This window comes from Schistocerca gregaria, chromosome 9, assembly GCF_023897955.1.
Source record: "Schistocerca gregaria isolate iqSchGreg1 chromosome 9, iqSchGreg1.2, whole genome shotgun sequence".
In the NCBI taxonomy this organism is placed as follows: domain Eukaryota; kingdom Metazoa; phylum Arthropoda; class Insecta; order Orthoptera; family Acrididae; genus Schistocerca; species Schistocerca gregaria.
The window spans coordinates 55298716-55325535 of NC_064928.1; positions in this window are offsets into that span (position 1 = coordinate 55298716).

Consider the following 26820-nt stretch of genomic DNA (forward strand, 5'->3'; position numbering starts at 1 on the left):
GCACGCTTGCCAATTGTGGATGCTAATCGTTCGCTTGTATCTGCCTAGACACCTCTGCTAGTTGTGAATTATTCCACTTGCATGGCAAGGTGCGAATGTAGGTGTGTTAAAAATTCTGGAGGCGCTGGGTATCGATCCCAGTACCTCTCGCACGCCAACCGAGCGCTCTACCATCTGAGCTACGTCCACCCCCCCGGTGACTAATAGTGCTACATACAGCCATATCAACGTCACAGACCCTTGCACTCCCATTATTCCGCAGACAAATCCTACTCTCTATGTATCAGTGAGGGTGTCTTTCAGGTTTCGTGCATTCTGTATCGAATCGTAGTTGGCCACAATGAAAGTGGCACGCATAACGTCGAAAATAGAGTTCGGACATCGCTCTGAGTATGACGAACGTGTTGTCCACTCTCTAGACTTCAATGACGTTAAGCCTTGATACCTTAGACAGATGTGCACTCGATGACACCTCGATAACAGCCGGTCCCCACACTTACATCTTGCTCTCCTTATGTCAGTACACATCATATCAGTCTGTGACGCTGGTTTTGCAACTTCTTGCGTGCCTTTAGGTTCGCCGCGACCAGCACTTACCATGCACTGACCACAAAACATGGAGGCGCCGGGGATTGAACCCAACACCTTTCACACACTAAGCGAACGATCTGCCAAATGAGCTACGGCTGCACACACGACCAAGCCTGCATATTCTCCATTCTTTGCGACTCTGATGTGCACGGACACGATGGTTGGTTGGTTTGTAGCGGCGAAGGTACCAGAGTACAAAGGCGCGGACACGTTCATATACACAAGAGTTCCAAGTAGTTTCGATGCTCTGGTATTACGAATGCAAATTCCGTCTGTTTTTAACGTCTTAAATTGAAAGGGCGGTCACAAATTGGTCCATTTCACTCCTTGTCGACAATCACACAGCACCTGAGATAACAAGCACATCTCGAGCCCCATTGTGCACTCCATTGTTCATGCCATCTCAGTGCCTCGCTCTTTGCTACTGTGTACCACTCTTGTCGTCCAACTGCAAAACACTGGGCCACAACAAGTTCCCGCGTCTCCATTGCACTGATCATACTCCGAAACGCTCCCCAAACTTGGCAATCACCAATGCAGCCGACTTTTCCGACTTTACACGACGCTCACGCTAGTGGCAGCCTTATTTATAGTTCGACGTCGCGCCAAAGCGAATGAGCACATTTCGCCTACGGCTTAGGCCGCTCTCCTAGTGTGGCTGCTCTGTGTCTGCAGGCAGCGAGGGGCTGCAAGCTTCCTGTGTTCGCACCTATATCACCTGTGCTTGCTTGTCAGAGACAGACTATCCCAAAACATACAATTCACTCCATGAATTGATTGCTACGGCATCTGTTATCAGCAGTCACAACCAGCAACACCAGTAGCAGCCGACTGCACGCAAAGAATGGGAACGTGCAGTGGGATTTACGTGAACTCGGCAAAAGGCATATCTTTCCGACGTAGGCTCGAGAATATTATGGGAACACTTGTACTGTTTCTAAATTAAGTGTAGGTGTGGGAGGAGGGTGCTTCCTGCGCACGAATAAAAGCACGCTTGCCAATTGTGGATGCTAATCGTTCGCTTGTATCTGCCTAGACACCTCTGCTAGTTGTGAATTATTCCACTTGCATGGCAAGGTGCGAATGTAGGTGTGTTAAAAATTCTGGAGGCGCTGGGTATCGATCCCAGTACCTCTCGCACGCCAACCGAGCGCTCTACCATCTGAGCTACGTCCACCCCCCCGGTGACTAATAGTGCTACATACAGCCATATCAACGTCACAGACCCTTGCACTCCCATTATTCCGCAGACAAATCCTACTCTCTATGTATCAGTGAGGGTGTCTTTCAGGTTTCGTGCATTCTGTATCGAATCGTAATTGGCCACAATGAAAGTGGCACGCATAACGTCGAAAATAGAGTTCGGACATCGCTCTGAGTATGACGAACGTGTTGTCCACTCTCTAGACTTCAATGACGTTAAGCCTTGATACCTTAGACAGATGTGCACTCGATGACACCTCGATAACAGCCGGTCCCCACACTTACATCTTGCTCTCCTTATGTCAGTACACATCATATCAGTCTGTGACGCTGGTTTTGCAACTTCTTGCGTGCCTTTAGGTTCGCCGCGACCAGCACTTACCATGCACTGACCACAAAACATGGAGGCGCCGGGGATTGAACCCAACACCTTTCACACACTAAGCGAACGATCTGCCAAATGAGCTACGGCTGCACACACGACCAAGCCTGCATATTCTCCATTCTTTGCGACTCTGATGTGCACGGACACGATGGTTGGTTGGTTTGTAGCGGCGAAGGTACCAGAGTACAAAGGCGCGGACACGTTCATATACACAAGAGTTCCAAGTAGTTTCGATGCTCTGGTATTATGAATGCAAATTCCGTCTGTTTTTAACGTCTTAAATTGAAAGGGCGGTCACAAATTGGTCCATTTCACTCCTTGTCGACAATCACACAGCACCTGAGATAACAAGCACATCTCGAGCCCCATTGTGCACTCCATTGTTCATGCCATCTCAGTGCCTCGCTCTTTGCTACTGTGTACCACTCTTGTCGTCCAACTGCAAAACACTGGGCCACAACAAGTTTCCGCGTCTCCATTGCACTGATCATACTCCGAAACGCTCCCCAAACTTGGCAATCACCCATGCAGCCGACTTTTCCGACTTTACACGACGCTCACGCTAGTGGCAGCCTTATTTATAGTTCGACGTCGCGCCAAAGCGAATGAGCACATTTCGCCTACGGCTTAGGCCGCTCTCCTAGTGTGGCTGCTCTGTGTCTGCAGGCAGCGAGGGGCTGCAAGCTTCCTGTGTTCGCACCTATATCACCTGTGCTTGCTTGTCAGAGACAGACTATCCCAAAACATACAATTCACTCCATGAATTGATTGCTACGGCATCTGTTATCAGCAGTCACAACCAGCAACACCAGTAGCAGCCGACTGCACGCAAAGAATGGGAACGTGAACTCGGCAAAAGGCATATCTTTCCGACGTAGGCTCGAGAATATTATGGGAACACTTGTACTGTTTCTAAATTAAGTGTAGGTGTGGGAGGAGGGTGCTTCCTGCGCACGAATAAAAGCACGCTTGCCAATTGTGGATGCTAATCGTTCGCTTGTATCTGCCTAGACACCTCTGCTAGTTGTGAATTATTCCACTTGCATGGCAAGGTGCGAATGTAGGTGTGTTAAAAATTCTGGAGGCGCTGGGTATCGATCCCAGTACCTCTCGCACGCCAACCGAGCGCTCTACCATCTGAGCTACGTCCACCCCCCCGGTGACTAATAGTGCTACATACAGCCATATCAACGTCACAGACCCTTGCACTCCCATTATTCCGCAGACAAATCCTACTCTCTATGTATCAGTGAGGGTGTCTTTCAGGTTTCGTGCATTCTGTATCGAATCGTAGTTGGCCACAATGAAAGTGGCACGCATAACGTCGAAAATAGAGTTCGGACATCGCTCTGAGTATGACGAACGTGTTGTCCACTCTCTAGACTTCAATGACGTTAAGCCTTGATACCTTAGACAGATGTGCACTCGATGACACCTCGATAACAGCCGGTCCCCACACTTACATCTTGCTCTCCTTATGTCAGTACACATCATATCAGTCTGTGACGCTGGTTTTGCAACTTCTTGCGTGCCTTTAGGTTCGCCGCGACCAGCACTTACCATGCACTGACCACAAAACATGGAGGCGCCGGGGATTGAACCCAACACCTTTCACACACTAAGCGAACGATCTGCCAAATGAGCTACGGCTGCACACACGACCAAGCCTGCATATTCTCCATTCTTTGCGACTCTGATGTGCACGGACACGATGGTTGGTTGGTTTGTAGCGGCGAAGGTACCAGAGTACAAAGGCGCGGACACGTTCATATACACAAGAGTTCCAAGTAGTTTCGATGCTCTGGTATTACGAATGCAAATTCCGTCTGTTTTTAACGTCTTAAATTGAAAGGGCGGTCACAAATTGGTCCATTTCACTCCTTGTCGACAATCACACAGCACCTGAGATAACAAGCACATCTCGAGCCCCATTGTGCACTCCATTGTTCATGCCATCTCAGTGCCTCGCTCTTTGCTACTGTGTACCACTCTTGTCGTCCAACTGCAAAACACTGGGCCACAACAAGTTCCCGCGTCTCCATTGCACTGATCATACTCCGAAACGCTCCCCAAACTTGGCAATCACCAATGCAGCCGACTTTTCCGACTTTACACGACGCTCACGCTAGTGGCAGCCTTATTTATAGTTCGACGTCGCGCCAAAGCGAATGAGCACATTTCGCCTACGGCTTAGGCCGCTCTCCTAGTGTGGCTGCTCTGTGTCTGCAGGCAGCGAGGGGCTGCAAGCTTCCTGTGTTCGCACCTATATCACCTGTGCTTGCTTGTCAGAGACAGACTATCCCAAAACATACAATTCACTCCATGAATTGATTGCTACGGCATCTGTTATCAGCAGTCACAACCAGCAACACCAGTAGCAGCCGACTGCACGCAAAGAATGGGAACGTGCAGTGGGATTTACGTGAACTCGGCAAAAGGCATATCTTTCCGACGTAGGCTCGAGAATATTATGGGAACACTTGTACTGTTTCTAAATTAAGTGTAGGTGTGGGAGGAGGGTGCTTCCTGCGCACGAATAAAAGCACGCTTGCCAATTGTGGATGCTAATCGTTCGCTTGTATCTGCCTAGACACCTCTGCTAGTTGTGAATTATTCCACTTGCATGGCAAGGTGCGAATGTAGGTGTGTTAAAAATTCTGGAGGCGCTGGGTATCGATCCCAGTACCTCTCGCACGCCAACCGAGCGCTCTACCATCTGAGCTACGTCCACCCCCCCGGTGACTAATAGTGCTACATACAGCCATATCAACGTCACAGACCCTTGCACTCCCATTATTCCGCAGACAAATCCTACTCTCTATGTATCAGTGAGGGTGTCTTTCAGGTTTCGTGCATTCTGTATCGAATCGTAATTGGCCACAATGAAAGTGGCACGCATAACGTCGAAAATAGAGTTCGGACATCGCTCTGAGTATGACGAACGTGTTGTCCACTCTCTAGACTTCAATGACGTTAAGCCTTGATACCTTAGACAGATGTGCACTCGATGACACCTCGATAACAGCCGGTCCCCACACTTACATCTTGCTCTCCTTATGTCAGTACACATCATATCAGTCTGTGACGCTGGTTTTGCAACTTCTTGCGTGCCTTTAGGTTCGCCGCGACCAGCACTTACCATGCACTGACCACAAAACATGGAGGCGCCGGGGATTGAACCCAACACCTTTCACACACTAAGCGAACGATCTGCCAAATGAGCTACGGCTGCACACACGACCAAGCCTGCATATTCTCCATTCTTTGCGACTCTGATGTGCACGGACACGATGGTTGGTTGGTTTGTAGCGGCGAAGGTACCAGAGTACAAAGGCGCGGACACGTTCATATACACAAGAGTTCCAAGTAGTTTCGATGCTCTGGTATTATGAATGCAAATTCCGTCTGTTTTTAACGTCTTAAATTGAAAGGGCGGTCACAAATTGGTCCATTTCACTCCTTGTCGACAATCACACAGCACCTGAGATAACAAGCACATCTCGAGCCCCATTGTGCACTCCATTGTTCATGCCATCTCAGTGCCTCGCTCTTTGCTACTGTGTACCACTCTTGTCGTCCAACTGCAAAACACTGGGCCACAACAAGTTTCCGCGTCTCCATTGCACTGATCATACTCCGAAACGCTCCCCAAACTTGGCAATCACCCATGCAGCCGACTTTTCCGACTTTACACGACGCTCACGCTAGTGGCAGCCTTATTTATAGTTCGACGTCGCGCCAAAGCGAATGAGCACATTTCGCCTACGGCTTAGGCCGCTCTCCTAGTGTGGCTGCTCTGTGTCTGCAGGCAGCGAGGGGCTGCAAGCTTCCTGTGTTCGCACCTATATCACCTGTGCTTGCTTGTCAGAGACAGACTATCCCAAAACATACAATTCACTCCATGAATTGATTGCTACGGCATCTGTTATCAGCAGTCACAACCAGCAACACCAGTAGCAGCCGACTGCACGCAAAGAATGGGAACGTGAACTCGGCAAAAGGCATATCTTTCCGACGTAGGCTCGAGAATATTATGGGAACACTTGTACTGTTTCTAAATTAAGTGTAGGTGTGGGAGGAGGGTGCTTCCTGCGCACGAATAAAAGCACGCTTGCCAATTGTGGATGCTAATCGTTCGCTTGTATCTGCCTAGACACCTCTGCTAGTTGTGAATTATTCCACTTGCATGGCAAGGTGCGAATGTAGGTGTGTTAAAAATTCTGGAGGCGCTGGGTATCGATCCCAGTACCTCTCGCACGCCAACTGAGCGCTCTACCATCTGAGCTACGTCCACCCCCCCGGTGACTAATAGTGCTACATACAGCCATATCAACGTCACAGACCCTTGCACTCCCATTATTCCGCAGACAAATCCTACTCTCTATGTATCAGTGAGGGTGTCTTTCAGGTTTCGTGCATTCTGTATCGAATCGTAGTTGGCCACAATGAAAGTGGCACGCATAACGTCGAAAATAGAGTTCGGACATCGCTCTGAGTATGACGAACGTGTTGTCCACTCTCTAGACTTCAATGACGTTAAGCCTTGATACCTTAGACAGATGTGCACTCGATGACACCTCGATAACAGCCGGTCCCCACACTTACATCTTGCTCTCCTTATGTCAGTACACATCATATCAGTCTGTGACGCTGGTTTTGCAACTTCTTGCGTGCCTTTAGGTTCGCCGCGACCAGCACTTACCATGCACTGACCACAAAACATGGAGGCGCCGGGGCTTGAACCCGACACCTTTCACACACTAAGCGAACGATCTGCCAACTGAGCTACGGCTGCACACACGACCAAGCCTGCATATTCTCCATTCTTTGCGACTCTGATGTGCACGGACACGATGGTTGGTTGGTTTGTAGCGGCGAAGGTACCAGAGTACAAAGGCGCCGACACGTTCATATACACAAGAGTTCCAAGTAGTTTCGATGCTCTGGTATTACGAATGCAAATTCCGTCTGTTTTTAACGTCTTAAATTGAAAGGGCGGTCACAAATTGGTCCATTTCACTCCTTGTCGACAATCACACAGCACCTGAGATAACAAGCACATCTCGAGCCCCATTGTGCACTCCATTGTTCATGCCATCTCAGTGCCTCGCTCTTTGCTACTGTGTACCACTCTTGTCGTCCAACAGCAAAACACTGGGCCACAACAAGTTTCCGCGTCTCCATTGCACTGATCATACTCCGAAACGCTGCCCAAACTTGGCAATCACCCATGCAGCCGACTTTTCCGACTTTACACGACGCTCACGCAACGCTCACGCTAGTGGCAGCCTTATTTATAGTTCGACGTCGCGCCAAAGCGAATGAGCACATTTCGCCTACGGCTTAGGCCGCTCTCCTAGTGTGGCTGCTCTGTGTCTGCAGGCAGCGAGGGGCTGCAAGCTTCCTGTGTTCGCACCTATATCACCTGTGCTTGCTTGTCAGAGACAGACTATCCCAAAACATACAATTCACTCCATGAATTGATTGCTACGGCATCTGTTATCAGCAGTCACAACCAGCAACACCAGTAGCAGCCGACTGCACGCAAAGAATGGGAACGTGCAGTGGGATTTACGTGAACTCGGCAAAAGGCATATCTTTCCGACGTAGGCTCGAGAATATTATGGGAACACTTGTACTGTTTCTAAATTAAGTGTAGGTGTGGGAGGAGGGTGCTTCCTGCGCACGAATAAAAGCACGCTTGCCAATTGTGGATGCTAATCGTTCGCTTGTATCTGCCTAGACACCTCTGCTAGTTGTGAATTATTCCACTTGCATGGCAAGGTGCGAATGTAGGTGTGTTAAAAATTCTGGAGGCGCTGGGTATCGATCCCAGTACCTCTCGCACGCCAACCGAGCGCTCTACCATCTGAGCTACGTCCACCCCCCCGGTGACTAATAGTGCTACATACAGCCATATCAACGTCACAGACCCTTGCACTCCCATTATTCCGCAGACAAATCCTACTCTCTATGTATCAGTGAGGGTGTCTTTCAGGTTTCGTGCATTCTGTATCGAATCGTAGTTGGCCACAATGAAAGTGGCACGCATAACGTCGAAAATAGAGTTCGGACATCGCTCTGAGTATGACGAACGTGTTGTCCACTCTCTAGACTTCAATGACGTTAAGCCTTGATACCTTAGACAGATGTGCACTCGATGACACCTCGATAACAGCCGGTCCCCACACTTACATCTTGCTCTCCTTATGTCAGTACACATCATATCAGTCTGTGACGCTGGTTTTGCAACTTCTTGCGTGCCTTTAGGTTCGCCGCGACCAGCACTTACCATGCACTGACCACAAAACATGGAGGCGCCGGGGCTTGAACCCGACACCTTTCACACACTAAGCGAACGATCTGCCAACTGAGCTCCGGCTGCACACACGACCAAGCCTGCATATTCTCCATTCTTTGCGACTCTGATGTGCACGGACACGATGGTTGGTTGGTTTGTAGCGGCGAAGGTACCAGAGTACAAAGGCGCGGACACGTTCATATACACAAGAGTTCCAAGTAGTTTCGATGCTCTGGTATTACGAATGCAAATTCCGTCTGTTTTTAACGTCTTAAATTGAAAGGGCGGTCACAAATTGGTCCATTTCACTCCTTGTCGACAATCACACAGCACCTGAGATAACAAGCACATCTCGAGCCCCATTGTGCACTCCATTGTTCATGCCATCTCAGTGCCTCGCTCTTTGCTACTGTGTACCACTCTTGTCGTCCAACTGCAAAACACTGGGCCACAACAAGTTTCCGCGTCTCCATTGCACTGATCATACTCCGAAACGCTGCCCAAACTTGGCAATCACCCATGCAGCCGACTTTTCCGACTTTACACGACGCTCACGCAACGCTCACGCTAGTGGCAGCCTTATTTATAGTTCGACGTCGCGCCAAAGCGAATGAGCACATTTCGCCTACGGCTTAGGCCGCTCTCCTAGTGTGGCTGCTCTGTGTCTGCAGGCAGCGAGGGGCTGCAAGCTTCCTGTGTTCGCACCTATATCACCTGTGCTTGCTTGTCAGAGACAGACTATCCCAAAACATACAATTCACTCCATGAATTGATTGCTACGGCATCTGTTATCAGCAGTCACAACCAGCAACACCAGTAGCAGCCGACTGCACGCAAAGAATGGGAACGTGCAGTGGGATTTACGTGAACTCGGCAAAAGGCATATCTTTCCGACGTAGGCTCGAGAATATTATGGGAACACTTGTACTGTTTCTAAATTAAGTGTAGGTGTGGGAGGAGGGTGCTTCCTGCGCACGAATAAAAGCACGCTTGCCAATTGTGGATGCTAATCGTTCGCTTGTATCTGCCTAGACACCTCTGCTAGTTGTGAATTATTCCACTTGCATGGCAAGGTGCGAATGTAGGTGTGTTAAAAATTCTGGAGGCGCTGGGTATCGATCCCAGTACCTCTCGCACGCCAACCGAGCGCTCTACCATCTGAGCTACGTCCACCCCCCCGGTGACTAATAGTGCTACATACAGCCATATCAACGTCACAGACCCTTGCACTCCCATTATTCCGCAGACAAATCCTACTCTCTATGTATCAGTGAGGGTGTCTTTCAGGTTTCGTGCATTCTGTATCGAATCGTAGTTGGCCACAATGAAAGTGGCACGCATAACGTCGAAAATAGAGTTCGGACATCGCTCTGAGTATGACGAACGTGTTGTCCACTCTCTAGACTTCAATGACGTTAAGCCTTGATACCTTAGACAGATGTGCACTCGATGACACCTCGATAACAGCCGGTCCCCACACTTACATCTTGCTCTCCTTATGTCAGTACACATCATATCAGTCTGTGACGCTGGTTTTGCAACTTCTTGCGTGCCTTTAGGTTCGCCGCGACCAGCACTTACCATGCACTGACCACAAAACATGGAGGCGCCGGGGCTTGAACCCGACACCTTTCACACACTAAGCGAACGATCTGCCAACTGAGCTCCGGCTGCACACACGACCAAGCCTGCATATTCTCCATTCTTTGCGACTCTGATGTGCACGGACACGATGGTTGGTTGGTTTGTAGCGGCGAAGGTACCAGAGTACAAAGGCGCGGACACGTTCATATACACAAGAGTTCCAAGTAGTTTCGATGCTCTGGTATTACGAATGCAAATTCCGTCTGTTTTTAACGTCTTAAATTGAAAGGGCGGTCACAAATTGGTCCATTTCACTCCTTGTCGACAATCACACAGCACCTGAGATAACAAGCACATCTCGAGCCCCATTGTGCACTCCATTGTTCATGCCATCTCAGTGCCTCGCTCTTTGCTACTGTGTACCACTCTTGTCGTCCAACTGCAAAACACTGGGCCACAACAAGTTTCCGCGTCTCCATTGCACTGATCATACTCCGAAACGCTCCCCAAACTTGGCAATCACCCATGCAGCCGACTTTTCCGACTTTACACGACGCTCACGCAACGCTCACGCTAGTGGCAGCCTTATTTATAGTTCGACGTCGCGCCAAAGCGAATGAGCACATTTCGCCTACGGCTTAGGCCGCTCTCCTAGTGTGGCTGCTCTGTGTCTGCAGGCAGCGAGGGGCTGCAAGCTTCCTGTGTTCGCACCTATATCACCTGTGCTTGCTTGTCAGAGACAGACTATCCCAAAACATACAATTCACTCCATGAATTGATTGCTACGGCATCTGTTATCACCAGTCACAACCAGCAACACCAGTAGCAGCCGACTGCACGCAAAGAATGGGAACGTGCAGTGGGATTTACGTGAACTCAGCAAAAGGCATATCTTTCCGACGTAGGCTCGAGAATATTATGGGAACACTTGTACTGTTTCTAAATTAAGTGTAGGTGTGAGAGGAGGGTGCTTCCTGCGCACGAATAAAAGCACGCTTGCCAATTGTGGATGCTAATCGTTCGCTTGTATCTGCCTAGACACCTCTGCTAGTTGTGAATTATTCCACTTGCATGGCAAGGTGCGAATGTAGGTGTGTTAAAAATTCTGGAGCCGCTGGGTATCGATCCCAGTACCTCTCGCACGCCAACCGAGCGCTCTACCATCTGAGCTACGTCCACCCCCCGGTGACTAATAGTGCTACATACAGCCATATCAACGTCACAGACCCTTGCACTCCCATTATTCCGCAGACAAATCCTACTCTCTATGTATCAGAGAGGGTGTCTTTCAGGTTTCGTGCATTCTGTATCGAATCGTAGTTGGCCACAATGAAGGTGGCACGCATAACGTCGAAAATAGAGTTCGGACATCGCTCTGAGTATGACGAACGTGTTGTCCACTCTCTAGACTTCAATGACGTTAAGCCTTGATACCTTAGACAGATGTGCACTCGATGACACCTCGATAACAGCCGGTCCCCACACTTACATCTTGCTCTCCTTATGTCAGTACACATCATATCAGTCTGTGACGCTGGTTTTGCAACTTCTTGCGTGCCTTTAGGTTCGCCGCGACCAGCACTTACCATGCACTGACCACAAAACATGGAGGCGCCAGGGCTTGAACCCGACACCTTTCACACACTAAGCGATCGATCTGCCAACTGAGCTCCGGCTGCACACAAGACAAAGCCTGCATATTCTCCATTCTTTGCGACTCTGATGTGCACGGACACGATGGTTGGTTGGTTTGTAGCGGCGAAGGTACCAGAGTACAAAGGCGCGGACACGTTCATATACACAAGAGTTCCAAGTAGTTTCGATGCTCTGGTATTACGAATGCAAATTCCGTCTGTTTTTAACGTCTTAAATTGAAAGGGCGGTCACAAATTGGTCCATTTCACTCCTTGTCGACAATCACACAGCACCTGAGATAACAAGCACATCTCGAGCCCCATTGTGCACTCCATTGTTCATGCCATCTCAGTGCCTCGCTCTTTGCTACTGTGTACCACTCTTGTCGTCCAACTGCAAAACACTGGGCCACAACAAGTTTCCGCGTCTCCATTGCACTGATCATACTCCGAAACGCTCCCCAAACTTGGCAATCACCCATGCAGCCGACTTTTCCGACTTTACACGACGCTCACGCTAGTGGCAGCCTTATTTATAGTTCGACGTCGCGCCAAAGCGAATGAGCACATTTCGCCTACGGCTTAGGCCGCTCTCCTAGTGTGGCTGCTCTGTGTCTGCAGGCAGCGAGGGGCTGCAAGCTTCCTGTGTTCGCACCTATATCACCTGTGCTTGCTTGTCAGAGACAGACTATCCCAAAACATACAATTCACTCCATGAATTGATTGCTACGGCATCTGTTATCAGCAGTCACAACCAGCAACACCAGTAGCAGCCGACTGCACGCAAAGAATGGGAACGTGCAGTGGGATTTACGTGAACTCGGCAAAAGGCATATCTTTCCGACGTAGGCTCGAGAATATTATGGGAACACTTGTACTGTTTCTAAATTAAGTGTAGGTGTGGGAGGAGGGTGCTTCCTGCGCACGAATAAAAGCACGCTTGCCAATTGTGGATGCTAATCGTTCGCTTGTATCTGCCTAGACACCTCTGCTAGTTGTGAATTATTCCACTTGCATGGCAAGGTGCGAATGTAGGTGTGTTAAAAATTTTGGAGGCGCTGGGTATCGATCCCAGTACCTCTCGCACGCCAACCGAGCGCTCTACCATCTGAGCTACGTCCACCCCCCCGGTGACTAATAGTGCTACATACAGCCATATCAACGTCACAGACCCTTGCACTCCCATTATTCCGCAGACAAATCCTACTCTCTATGTATCAGAGAGGGTGTCTTTCAGGTTTCGTGCATTCTGTATCGAATCGTAGTTGGCCACAATGAAAGTGGCACGCATAACGTCGAAAATAGAGTTCGGACATCGCTCTGAGTATGACGAACGTGTTGTCCACTCTCTAGACTTCAATGACGTTAAGCCTTGATACCTTAGACAGATGTGCACTCGATGACACCTCGATAACAGCCGGTCCCCACACTTACATCTTGCTCTCCTTATGTCAGTACACATCATATCAGTCTGTGACGCTGGTTTTGCAACTTCTTGCGTGCCTTTAGGTTCGCCGCGACCAGCACTTACCATGCACTGACCACAAAACATGGAGGCGCCAGGGCTTGAACCCGACACCTTTCACACACTAAGCGATCGATCTGCCAACTGAGCTCCGGCTGCACACAAGACAAAGCCTGCATATTCTCCATTCTTTGCGACTCTGATGTGCACGGACACGATGGTTGGTTGGTTTGTAGCGGCGAAGGTACCAGAGTACAAAGGCGCGGACACGTTCATATACACAAGAGTTCCAAGTAGTTTCGATGCTCTGGTATTACGAATGCAAATTCCGTCTGTTTTTAACGTCTTAAATTGAAAGGGCGGTCACAAATTGGTCCATTTCACTCCTTGTCGACAATCACACAGCACCTGAGATAACAAGCACATCTCGAGCCCCATTGTGCACTCCATTGTTCATGCCATCTCAGTGCCTCGCTCTTTGCTACTGTGTACCACTCTTGTCGTCCAACTGCAAAACACTGGGCCACAACAAGTTTCCGCGTCTCCATTGCACTGATCATACTCCGAAACGCTCCCCAAACTTGGCAATCACCCATGCAGCCGACTTTTCCGACTTTACACGACGCTCACGCAACGCTCACGCTAGTGGCAGCCTTATTTATAGTTCGACGTCGCGCCAAAGCGAATGAGCATATTTCGCCTACGGCTTAGGCCGCTCTCCTAGTGTGGCTGCTCTGTGTCTGCAGGCAGCGAGGGGCTGCAAGCTTCCTGTGTTCGCACCTATATCACCTGTGCTTGCTTGTCAGAGACAGACTATCCCAAAACATACAATTCACTCCATGAATTGATTGCTACGGCATCTGTTATCAGCAGTCACAACCAGCAACACCAGTAGCAGCCGACTGCACGCAAAGAATGGGAACGTGCAGTGGGATTTACGTGAACTCGGCAAAAGGCATATCTTTCCGACGTAGGCTCGAGAATATTATGGGAACACTTGTACTGTTTCTAAATTAAGTGTAGGTGTGGGAGGAGGGTGCTTCCTGCGCACGAATAAAAGCACGCTTGCCAATTGTGGATGCTAATCGTTCGCTTGTATGTGCCTAGACACCTCTGCTAGTTGTGAATTATTCCACTTGCATGGCAAGGTGCGAATGTAGGTGTGTTAAAAATTCTGGAGGCGCTGGGTATCGATCCCAGTACCTCTCGCACGCCAACCGAGCGCTCTACCATCTGAGATACGTCCCCCCCCCCCCCCCCCCCCCGGTGACTAATAGTGCTACATACAGCCATATCAACGTCACAGACCCTTGCACTCCCATTATTCCGCAGACAAATCCTACTCTCTATGTATCAGTGAGGGTGTCTTTCAGGTTTCGTGCATTCTGTATCGAATCGTAGTTGGCCACAATGAAAGTGGCACGCATAACGTCGAAAATAGAGTTCGGACATCGCTCTGAGTATGACGAACGTGTTGTCCACTCTCTAGACTTCAATGACGTTAAGCCTTGATACCTTAGACAGATGTGCACTCGATGACACCTCGATAACAGCCGGTCCCCACACTTACATCTTGCTCTCCTTATGTCAGTACACATCATATCAGTCTGTGACGCTGGTTTTGCAACTTCTTGCGTGCCTTTAGGTTCGCCGCGACCAGCACTTACCATGCACTGACCACAAAACATGGAGGCGCCGGGGCTTGAACCCGACACCTTTCACACACTAAGCGAACGATCTGCCAACTGAGCTCCGGCTGCACACACGACCAAGCCTGCATATTCTCCATTCTTTGCGACTCTGATGTGCACGGACACGATGGTTGGTTGGTTTGTAGCGGCGAAGGTACCAGAGTACAAAGGCGCGGACACGTTCATATACACAAGAGTTCCAAGTAGTTTCGATGCTCTGGTATTACGAATGCAAATTCCGTCTGTTTTTAACGTCTTAAATTGAAAGGGCGGTCACAAATTGGTCCATTTCACTCCTTGTCGACAATCACACAGCACCTGAGATAACAAGCACATCTCGAGCCCCATTGTGCACTCCATTGTTCATGCCATCTCAGTGCCTCGCTCTTTGCTACTGTGTACCACTCTTGTCGTCCAACTGCAAAACACTGGGCCACAACAAGTTTCCGCGTCTCCATTGCACTGATCATACTCCGAAACGCTCCCCAAACTTGGCAATCACCCATGCAGCCGACTTTTCCGACTTTACACGACGCTCACGCAACGCTCACGCTAGTGGCAGCCTTATTTATAGTTCGACGTCGCGCCAAAGCGAATGAGCACATTTCGCCTACGGCTTAGGCCGCTCTCCTAGTGTGGCTGCTCTGTGTCTGCAGGCAGCGAGGGGCTGCAAGCTTCCTGTGTTCGCACCTATATCACCTGTGCTTGCTTGTCAGAGACAGACTATCCCAAAACATACAATTCACTCCATGAATTGATTGCTACGGCATCTGTTATCACCAGTCACAACCAGCAACACCAGTAGCAGCCGACTGCACGCAAAGAATGGGAACGTGCAGTGGGATTTACGTGAACTCAGCAAAAGGCATATCTTTCCGACGTAGGCTCGAGAATATTATGGGAACACTTGTACTGTTTCTAAATTAAGTGTAGGTGTGAGAGGAGGGTGCTTCCTGCGCACGAATAAAAGCACGCTTGCCAATTGTGGATGCTAATCGTTCGCTTGTATCTGCCTAGACACCTCTGCTAGTTGTGAATTATTCCACTTGCATGGCAAGGTGCGAATGTAGGTGTGTTAAAAATTCTGGAGCCGCTGGGTATCGATCCCAGTACCTCTCGCACGCCAACCGAGCGCTCTACCATCTGAGCTACGTCCACCCCCCGGTGACTAATAGTGCTACATACAGCCATATCAACGTCACAGACCCTTGCACTCCCATTATTCCGCAGACAAATCCTACTCTCTATGTATCAGAGAGGGTGTCTTTCAGGTTTCGTGCATTCTGTATCGAATCGTAGTTGGCCACAATGAAGGTGGCACGCATAACGTCGAAAATAGAGTTCGGACATCGCTCTGAGTATGACGAACGTGTTGTCCACTCTCTAGACTTCAATGACGTTAAGCCTTGATACCTTAGACAGATGTGCACTCGATGACACCTCGATAACAGCCGGTCCCCACACTTACATCTTGCTCTCCTTATGTCAGTACACATCATATCAGTCTGTGACGCTGGTTTTGCAACTTCTTGCGTGCCTTTAGGTTCGCCGCGACCAGCACTTACCATGCACTGACCACAAAACATGGAGGCGCCAGGGCTTGAACCCGACACCTTTCACACACTAAGCGATCGATCTGCCAACTGAGCTCCGGCTGCACACAAGACAAAGCCTGCATATTCTCCATTCTTTGCGACTCTGATGTGCACGGACACGATGGTTGGTTGGTTTGTAGCGGCGAAGGTACCAGAGTACAAAGGCGCGGACACGTTCATATACACAAGAGTTCCAAGTAGTTTCGATGCTCTGGTATTACGAATGCAAATTCCGTCTGTTTTTAACGTCTTAAATTGAAAGGGCGGTCACAAATTGGTCCATTTCACTCCTTGTCGACAATCACACAGCACCTGAGATAACAAGCACATCTCGAGCCCCATTGTGCACTCCATTGTTCATGCCATCTCAGTGCCTCGCTCTTTGCTACTGTGTACCACTCTTGTCGTCCAACTGCAAAACACTGGGCCACAACAAGTTTCCGCGTCTCCATTGCACTGATCATACTCCGAAACGCTCCCCAAACTTGGCAATCACCCATGCAGCCGACTTTTCCGACTTTACACGACGCTCACGCTAGTGGCAGCCTTATTTATAGTTCGACGTCGCGCCAAAGCGAATGAGCACATTTCGCCTACGGCTTAGGCCGCTCTCCTAGTGTGGCTGCTCTGTGTCTGCAGGCAGCGAGGGGCTGCAAGCTTCCTGTGTTCGCACCTATATCACCTGTGCTTGCTTGTCAGAGACAGACTATCCCAAAACATACAATTCACTCCATGAATTGATTGCTACGGCATCTGTTATCAGCAGTCACAACCAGCAACACCAGTAGCAGCCGACTGCACGCAAAGAATGGGAACGTGCAGTGGGATTTACGTGAACTCGGCAAAAGGCATATCTTTCCGACGTAGGCTCGAGAATATTATGGGAACACTTGTACTGTTTCTAAATTAAGTGTAGGTGTGGGAGGAGGGTGCTTCCTGCGCACGAATAAAAGCACGCTTGCCAATTGTGGATGCTAATCGTTCGCTTGTATCTGCCTAGACACCTCTGCTAGTTGTGAATTATTCCACTTGCATGGCAAGGTGCGAATGTAGGTGTGTTAAAAATTTTGGAGGCGCTGGGTATCGATCCCAGTACCTCTCGCACGCCAACCGAGCGCTCTACCATCTGAGCTACGTCCACCCCCCCGGTGACTAATAGTGCTACATACAGCCATATCAACGTCACAGACCCTTGCACTCCCATTATTCCGCAGACAAATCCTACTCTCTATGTATCAGAGAGGGTGTCTTTCAGGTTTCGTGCATTCTGTATCGAATCGTAGTTGGCCACAATGAAAGTGGCACGCATAACGTCGAAAATAGAGTTCGGACATCGCTCTGAGTATGACGAACGTGTTGTCCACTCTCTAGACTTCAATGACGTTAAGCCTTGATACCTTAGACAGATGTGCACTCGATGACACCTCGATAACAGCCGGTCCCCACACTTACATCTTGCTCTCCTTATGTCAGTACACATCATATCAGTCTGTGACGCTGGTTTTGCAACTTCTTGCGTGCCTTTAGGTTCGCCGCGACCAGCACTTACCATGCACTGACCACAAAACATGGAGGCGCCAGGGCTTGAACCCGACACCTTTCACACACTAAGCGATCGATCTGCCAACTGAGCTCCGGCTGCACACAAGACAAAGCCTGCATATTCTCCATTCTTTGCGACTCTGATGTGCACGGACACGATGGTTGGTTGGTTTGTAGCGGCGAAGGTACCAGAGTACAAAGGCGCGGACACGTTCATATACACAAGAGTTCCAAGTAGTTTCGATGCTCTGGTATTACGAATGCAAATTCCGTCTGTTTTTAACGTCTTAAATTGAAAGGGCGGTCACAAATTGGTCCATTTCACTCCTTGTCGACAATCACACAGCACCTGAGATAACAAGCACATCTCGAGCCCCATTGTGCACTCCATTGTTCATGCCATCTCAGTGCCTCGCTCTTTGCTACTGTGTACCACTCTTGTCGTCCAACTGCAAAACACTGGGCCACAACAAGTTTCCGCGTCTCCATTGCACTGATCATACTCCGAAACGCTCCCCAAACTTGGCAATCACCCATGCAGCCGACTTTTCCGACTTTACACGACGCTCACGCAACGCTCACGCTAGTGGCAGCCTTATTTATAGTTCGACGTCGCGCCAAAGCGAATGAGCATATTTCGCCTACGGCTTAGGCCGCTCTCCTAGTGTGGCTGCTCTGTGTCTGCAGGCAGCGAGGGGCTGCAAGCTTCCTGTGTTCGCACCTATATCACCTGTGCTTGCTTGTCAGAGACAGACTATCCCAAAACATACAATTCACTCCATGAATTGATTGCTACGGCATCTGTTATCAGCAGTCACAACCAGCAACACCAGTAGCAGCCGACTGCACGCAAAGAATGGGAACGTGCAGTGGGATTTACGTGAACTCGGCAAAAGGCATATCTTTCCGACGTAGGCTCGAGAATATTATGGGAACACTTGTACTGTTTCTAAATTAAGTGTAGGTGTGGGAGGAGGGTGCTTCCTGCGCACGAATAAAAGCACGCTTGCCAATTGTGGATGCTAATCGTTCGCTTGTATGTGCCTAGACACCTCTGCTAGTTGTGAATTATTCCACTTGCATGGCAAGGTGCGAATGTAGGTGTGTTAAAAATTCTGGAGGCGCTGGGTATCGATCCCAGTACCTCTCGCACGCCAACCGAGCGCTCTACCATCTGAGATACGTCCCCCCCCCCCCCCCCCCCCCGGTGACTAATAGTGCTACATACAGCCATATCAACGTCACAGACCCTTGCACTCCCATTATTCCGCAGACAAATCCTACTCTCTATGTATCAGTGAGGGTGTCTTTCAGGTTTCGTGCATTCTGTATCGAATCGTAGTTGGCCACAATGAAAGTGGCACGCATAACGTCGAAAATAGAGTTCGGACATCGCTCTGAGTATGACGAACGTGTTGTCCACTCTCTAGACTTCAATGACGTTAAGCCTTGATACCTTAGACAGATGTGCACTCGATGATACCTCGATAACAGCCGGTCCCCACACTTACATCTTGCTCTCCTTATGTCAGTACACATCATATCAGTCTGTGACGCTGGTTTTGCAACTTCTTGCGTGCCTTTAGGTTCGCCGCGACCAGCACTTACCATGCACTGACCACAAAACATGGAGGCGCCGGGGCTTGAACCCGACACCTTTCACACACTAAGCGAACGATCTGCCAACTGAGCTACGGCTGCACACACGACTAAGCCTGCATATTCTCCATTCTTTGCGACTCTGATGTGCACGGACACGATGGTTGGTTGGTTTGTAGCGGCGAAGGTACCAGAGTACAAAGGCGCGGACACGTTCATATACACAAGAGTTCCAAGTAGTTTCGATGCTCTGGTATTACGAATGCAAATTCCGTCTGTTTTTAACGTCTTAAATTGAAAGGGCGGTCACAAATTGGTCCATTTCACTCCTTGTCGACAATCACACAGCACCTGAGATAACAAGCACATCTCGAGCCCCATTGTGCACTCCATTGTTCATGCCATCTCAGTGCCTCGCTCTTTGCTACTGTGTACCACTCTTGTCGTCCAACTGCAAAACACTGGGCCACAACAAGTTTCCGCGTCTCCATTGCACTGATCATACTCCGAAACGCTCCCCAAACTTGGCAATCACCAATGCAGCCGACTTTTCCGACTTTACACGACGCTCACGCAACGCTCACGCTAGTGGCAGCCTTATTTATAGTTCGACGTCGCGCCAAAGCGAATGAGCACATTTCGCCTACGGCTTAGGCCGCTCTCCTAGTGTGGCTGCTCTGTGTCTGCAGGCAGCGAGGGGCTGCAAGCTTCCTGTGTTCGCACCTATATCACCTGTGCTTGCTTGTCAGAGACAGACTATCCCAAAACATACAATTCACTCCATGAATTGATTGCTACGGCATCTGTTATCAGCAGTCACAACCAGCAACACCAGTAGCAGCCGACTGCACGCAAAGAATGGGAACGTGCAGTGGGATTTACGTGAACTCGGCAAAAGGCATATCTTTCCGACGTAGGCTCGAGAATATTATGGGAACACTTGTACTGTTTCTAAATTAAGTGTAGGTGTGGGAGGAGGGTGCTTCCTGCGCACGAATAAAAGCACGCTTGCCAATTGTGGATGCTAATCGTTCGCTTGTATCTGCCTAGACACCTCTGCTAGTTGTGAATTATTCCACTTGCATGGCAAGGTGCGAATGTAGGTGTGTCAAAAATTCTGGAGGCGCTGGGTATCGATCCCAGTACCTCTCGCACGCCAACCGAGCGCTCTACCATCTGAGCTACGTCCACCCCCCCGGTGACTAATAGTGCTACATACAGCCATATCAACGTCACAGACCCTTGCACTCCCATTATTCCGCAGACAAATCCTACTCTCTATGTATCAGTGAGGGTGTCTTTCAGGTTTCGTGCATTCTGTATCGAATCGTAGTTGGCCACAATGAAAGTGGCACGCATAACGTCGAAAATAGAGTTCGGACATCGCTCTGAGTATGACGAACGTGTTGTCCACTCTCTAGACTTCAATGACGTTAAGCCTTGATACCTTAGACAGATGTGCACTCGATGACACCTCGATAACAGCCGGTCCCCACACTTACATCTTGCTCTCCTTATGTCAGTACACATCATATCAGTCTGTGACGCTGGTTTTGCAACTTCTTGCGTGCCTTTAGGTTCGCCGCGACCAGCACTTACCATGCACTGACCACAAAACATGGAGGCGCCGGGGCTTGAACCCGACACCTTTCACACACTAAGCGAACGATCTGCCAACTGAGCTACGGCTGCACACACGACCAAGCCTGCATATTCTCCATTCTTTGCGACTCTGATGTGCACGGACACGATGGTTGGTTGGTTTGTAGCGGCGAAGGTACCAGAGTACAAAGGCGCGGACACGTTCATATACACAAGAGTTCCAAGTAGTTTCGATGCTCTGGTATTACGAATGCAAATTCCGTCTGTTTTTAACGTCTTAAATTGAAAGGGCGGTCACAAATTGGTCCATTTCACTCCTTGTCGACAATCACACAGCACCTGAGATAACAAGCACATCTCGAGCCCCATTGTGCACTCCATTGTTCATTGCCATCTCAGTGCCTCGCTCTTTGCTACTGTGTACCACTCTTGTCGTCCAACTGCAAAACACTGGGCCACAACAAGTTTCCGCGTCTCCATTGCACTGATCATACTCCGAAACGCTCCCCAAACTTGGCAATCACCCATGCAGCCGACTTTTCCGACTTTACACGACGCTCACGCTAGTGGCAGCCTTATTTATAGTTCGACGTCGCGCCAAAGCGAATGAGCACATTTCGCCTACGGCTTAGGCCGCTCTCCTAGTGTGGCTGCTCTGTGTCTGCAGGCAGCGAGGGGCTGCAAGCTTCCTGTGTTCGCACCTATATCACCTGTGCTTGCTTGTCAGAGACAGACTATCCCAAAACATACAATTCACTCCATGAATTGATTGCTACGGCATCTGTTATCAGCAGTCACAACCAGCAACACCAGTAGCAGCCGACTGCACGCAAAGAATGGGAACGTGCAGTGGGATTTACGTGAACTCGGCAAAAGGCATATCTTTCCGACGTAGGCTCGAGAATATTATGGGAACACTTGTACTGTTTCTAAATTAAGTGTAGGTGTGAGAGGAGGGTGCTTCCTGTAGGTGTGTTAAAAATTCTGGAGGCGCTGGGTATCGATCCCAGTACCTCTCGCACGCCAACCGAGCGCTCTACCATCTGAGCTACGTCCACCCCCCCGGTGACTAATAGTGCTACATACAGCCATATCAACGTCACAGACCCTTGCACTCCCATTATTCCGCAGACAAATCCTACTCTCTATGTATCAGTGAGGGTGTCTTTCAGGTTTCGTGCATTCTGTATCGAATCGTAGTTGGCCACAATGAAAGTGGCACGCATAACGTCGAAAATAGAGTTCGGACATCGCTCTGAGTATGACGAACGTGTTGTCCACTCTCTAGACTTCAATGACGTTAAGCCTTGATACCTTAGACAGATGTGCACTCGATGACACCTCGATAACAGCCGGTCCCCACACTTACATCTTGCTCTCCTTATGTCAGTACACATCATATCAGTCTGTGACGCTGGTTTTGCAACTTCTTGCGTGCCTTTAGGTTCGCCGCGACCAGCACTTACCATGCACTGACCACAAAACATGGAGGCGCCGGGGATTGAACCCAACACCTTTCACACACTAAGCGAACGATCTGCCAAATGAGCTACGGCTGCACACACGACCAAGCCTGCATATTCTCCATTCTTTGCGACTCTGATGTGCACGGACACGATGGTTGGTTGGTTTGTAGCGGCGAAGGTACCAGAGTACAAAGGCGCGGACACGTTCATATACACAAGAGTTCCAAGTAGTTTCGATGCTCTGGTATTACGAATGCAAATTCCGTCTGTTTTTAACGTCTTAAATTGAAAGGGCGGTCACAAATTGGTCCATTTCACTCCTTGTCGACAATCACACAGCACCTGAGATAACAAGCACATCTCGAGCCCCATTGTGCACTCCATTGTTCATGCCATCTCAGTGCCTCGCTCTTTGCTACTGTGTACCACTCTTGTCGTCCAACTGCAAAACACTGGGCCACAACAAGTTTCCGCGTCTCCATTGCACTGATCATACTCCGAAACGCTCCCCAAACTTGGCAATCACCCATGCAGCCGACTTTTCCGACTTTACACGACGCTCACGCTAGTGGCAGCCTTATTTATAGTTCGACGTCGCGCCAAAGCGAATGAGCACATTTCGCCTACGGCTTAGGCCGCTCTCCTAGTGTGGCTGCTCTGTGTCTGCAGGCAGCGAGGGGCTGCAAGCTTCCTGTGTTCGCACCTATATCACCTGTGCTTGCTTGTCAGAGACAGACTATCCCAAAACATACAATTCACTCCATGAATTGATTGCTACGGCATCTGTTATCAGCAGTCACAACCAGCAACACCAGTAGCAGCCGACTGCACGCAAAGAATGGGAACGTGCAGTGGGATTTACGTGAACTCGGCAAAAGGCATATCTTTCCGACGTAGGCTCGAGAATATTATGGGAACACTTGTACTGTTTCTAAATTAAGTGTAGGTGTGAGAGGAGGGTGCTTCCTGTAGGTGTGTTAAAAATTCTGGAGGCGCTGGGTATCGATCCCAGTACCTCTTGCACGCCAACCGAGCGCTCTACCATCTGAGCTACGTCCACCCCCCCGGTGACTAATAGTGCTACATACAGCCATATCAACGTCACAGACCCTTGCACTCCCATTATTCCGCAGACAAATCCTACTCTCTATGTATCAGTGAGGGTGTCTTTCAGGTTTCGTGCATTCTGTATCGAATCGTAGTTGGCCACAATGAAAGTGGCACGCATAACGTCGAAAATAGAGTTCGGACATCGCTCTGAGTATGACGAACGTGTTGTCCACTCTCTAGACTTCAATGACGTTAAGCCTTGATACCTTAGACAGATGTGCACTCGATGACACCTCGATAACAGCCGGTCCCCACACTTACATCTTGCTCTCCTTATGTCAGTACACATCATATCAGTCTGTGACGCTGGTTTTGCAACTTCTTGCGTGCCTTTAGGTTCGCCGCGACCAGCACTTACCATGCACTGACCACAAAACATGGAGGCGCCGGGGATTGAACCCAACACCTTTCACACACTAAGCGAACGATCTGCCAAATGAGCTACGGCTGCACACACGACCAAGCCTGCATATTCTCCATTCTTTGCGACTCTGATGTGCACGGACACGATGGTTGGTTGGTTTGTAGCGGCGAAGGTACCAGAGTACAAAGGCGCGGACACGTTCATATACACAAGAGTTCCAAGTAGTTTCGATGCTCTGGTATTACGAATGCAAATTCCGTCTGTTTTTAACGTCTTAAATTGAAAGGGCGGTCACAAATTGGTCCATTTCACTCCTTGTCGACAATCACACAGCACCTGAGATAACAAGCACATCTCGAGCCCCATTGTGCACTCCATTGTTCATGCCATCTCAGTGCCTCGCTCTTTGCTACTGTGTACCACTCTTGTCGTCCAACTGCAAAACACTGGGCCACAACAAGTTTCCGCGTCTCCATTGCACTGATCATACTCCGAAACGCTCCCCAAACTTGGCAATCACCCATGCAGCCGACTTTTCCGACTTTACACGACGCTCACGCTAGTGGCAGCCTTATTTATAGTTCGACGTCGCGCCAAAGCGAATGAGCACATTTCGCCTACGGCTTAGGCCGCTCTCCTAGTGTGGCTGCTCTGTGTCTGCAGGCAGCGAGGGGCTGCAAGCTTCCTGTGTTCGCACCTATATCACCTGTGCTTGCTTGTCAGAGACAGACTATCCCAAAACATACAATTCACTCCATGAATTGATTGCTACGGCATCTGTTATCAGCAGTCACAACCAGCAACACCAGTAGCAGCCGACTGCACGCAAAGAATGGGAACGTGAACTCGGCAAAAGGCATATCTTTCCGACGTAGGCTCGAGAATATTATGGGAACACTTGTACTGTTTCTAAATTAAGTGTAGGTGTGGGAGGAGGGTGCTTCCTGCGCACGAATAAAAGCACGCTTGCCAATTGTGGATGCTAATCGTTCGCTTGTATCTGCCTAGACACCTCTGCTAGTTGTGAATTATTCCACTTGCATGGCAAGGTGCGAATGTAGGTGTGTTAAAAATTCTGGAGGCGCTGGGTATCGATCCCAGTACCTCTCGCACGCCAACTGAGCGCTCTACCATCTGAGCTACGTCCACCCCCCCGGTGACTAATAGTGCTACATACAGCCATATCAACGTCACAGACCCTTGCACTCCCATTATTCCGCAGACAAATCCTACTCTCTATGTATCAGTGAGGGTGTCTTTCAGGTTTCGTGCATTCTGTATCGAATCGTAGTTGGCCACAATGAAAGTGGCACGCATAACGTCGAAAATAGTGTTCGGACATCGCTCTGAGTATGACGAACGTGTTGTCCACTCTCTAGACTTCAATGACGTTAAGCCTTGATACCTTAGACAGATGTGCACTCGATGACACCTCGATAACAGCCGGTCCCCACACTTACATCTTGCTCTCCTTATGTCAGTACACATCATATCAGTCTGTGACGCTGGTTTTGCAACTTCTTGCGTGCCTTTAGGTTCGCCGCGACCAGCACTTACCATGCACTGACCACAAAACATGGAGGCGCCGGGGCTTGAACCCGACACCTTTCACACACTAAGCGAACGATCTGCCAACTGAGCTACGGCTGCACACACGACCAAGCCTGCATATTCTCCATTCTTTGCGACTCTGATGTGCACGGACACGATGGTTGGTTGGTTTGTAGCGGCGAAGGTACCAGAGTACAAAGGCGCCGACACGTTCATATACACAAGAGTTCCAAGTAGTTTCGATGCTCTGGTATTACGAATGCAAATTCCGTCTGTTTTTAACGTCTTAAATTGAAAGGGCGGTCACAAATTGGTCCATTTCACTCCTTGTCGACAATCACACAGCACCTGAGATAACAAGCACATCTCGAGCCCCATTGTGCACTCCATTGTTCATGCCATCTCAGTGCCTCGCTCTTTGCTACTGTGTACCACTCTTGTCGTCCAACTGCAAAACACTGGGCCACAACAAGTTTCCGCGTCTCCATTGCACTGATCATACTCCGAAACGCTCCCCAAACTTGGCAATCACCCATGCAGCCGACTTTTCCGACTTTACACGACGCTCACGCTAGTGGCAGCCTTATTTATAGTTCGACGTCGCGCCAAAGCGAATGAGCACATTTCGCCTACGGCTTAGGCCGCTCTCCTAGTGTGGCTGCTCTGTGTCTGCAGGCAGCGAGGGGCTGCAAGCTTCCTGTGTTCGCACCTATATCACCTGTGCTTGCTTGTCAGAGACAGACTATCCCAAAACATACAATTCACTCCATGAATTGATTGCTACGGCATCTGTTATCAGCAGTCACAACCAGCAACACCAGTAGCAGCCGACTGCACGCAAAGAATGGGAACGTGCAGTGGGATTTACGTGAACTCGGCAAAAGGCATATCTTTCCGACGTAGGCTCGAGAATATTATGGGAACACTTGTACTGTTTCTAAATTAAGTGTAGGTGTGAGAGGAGGGTGCTTCCTGTAGGTGTGTTAAAAATTCTGGAGGCGCTGGGTATCGATCCCAGTACCTCTCGCACGCCAACCGAGCGCTCTACCATCTGAGCTACGTCCACCCCCCCGGTGACTAATAGTGCTACATACAGCCATATCAACGTCACAGACCCTTGCACTCCCATTATTCCGC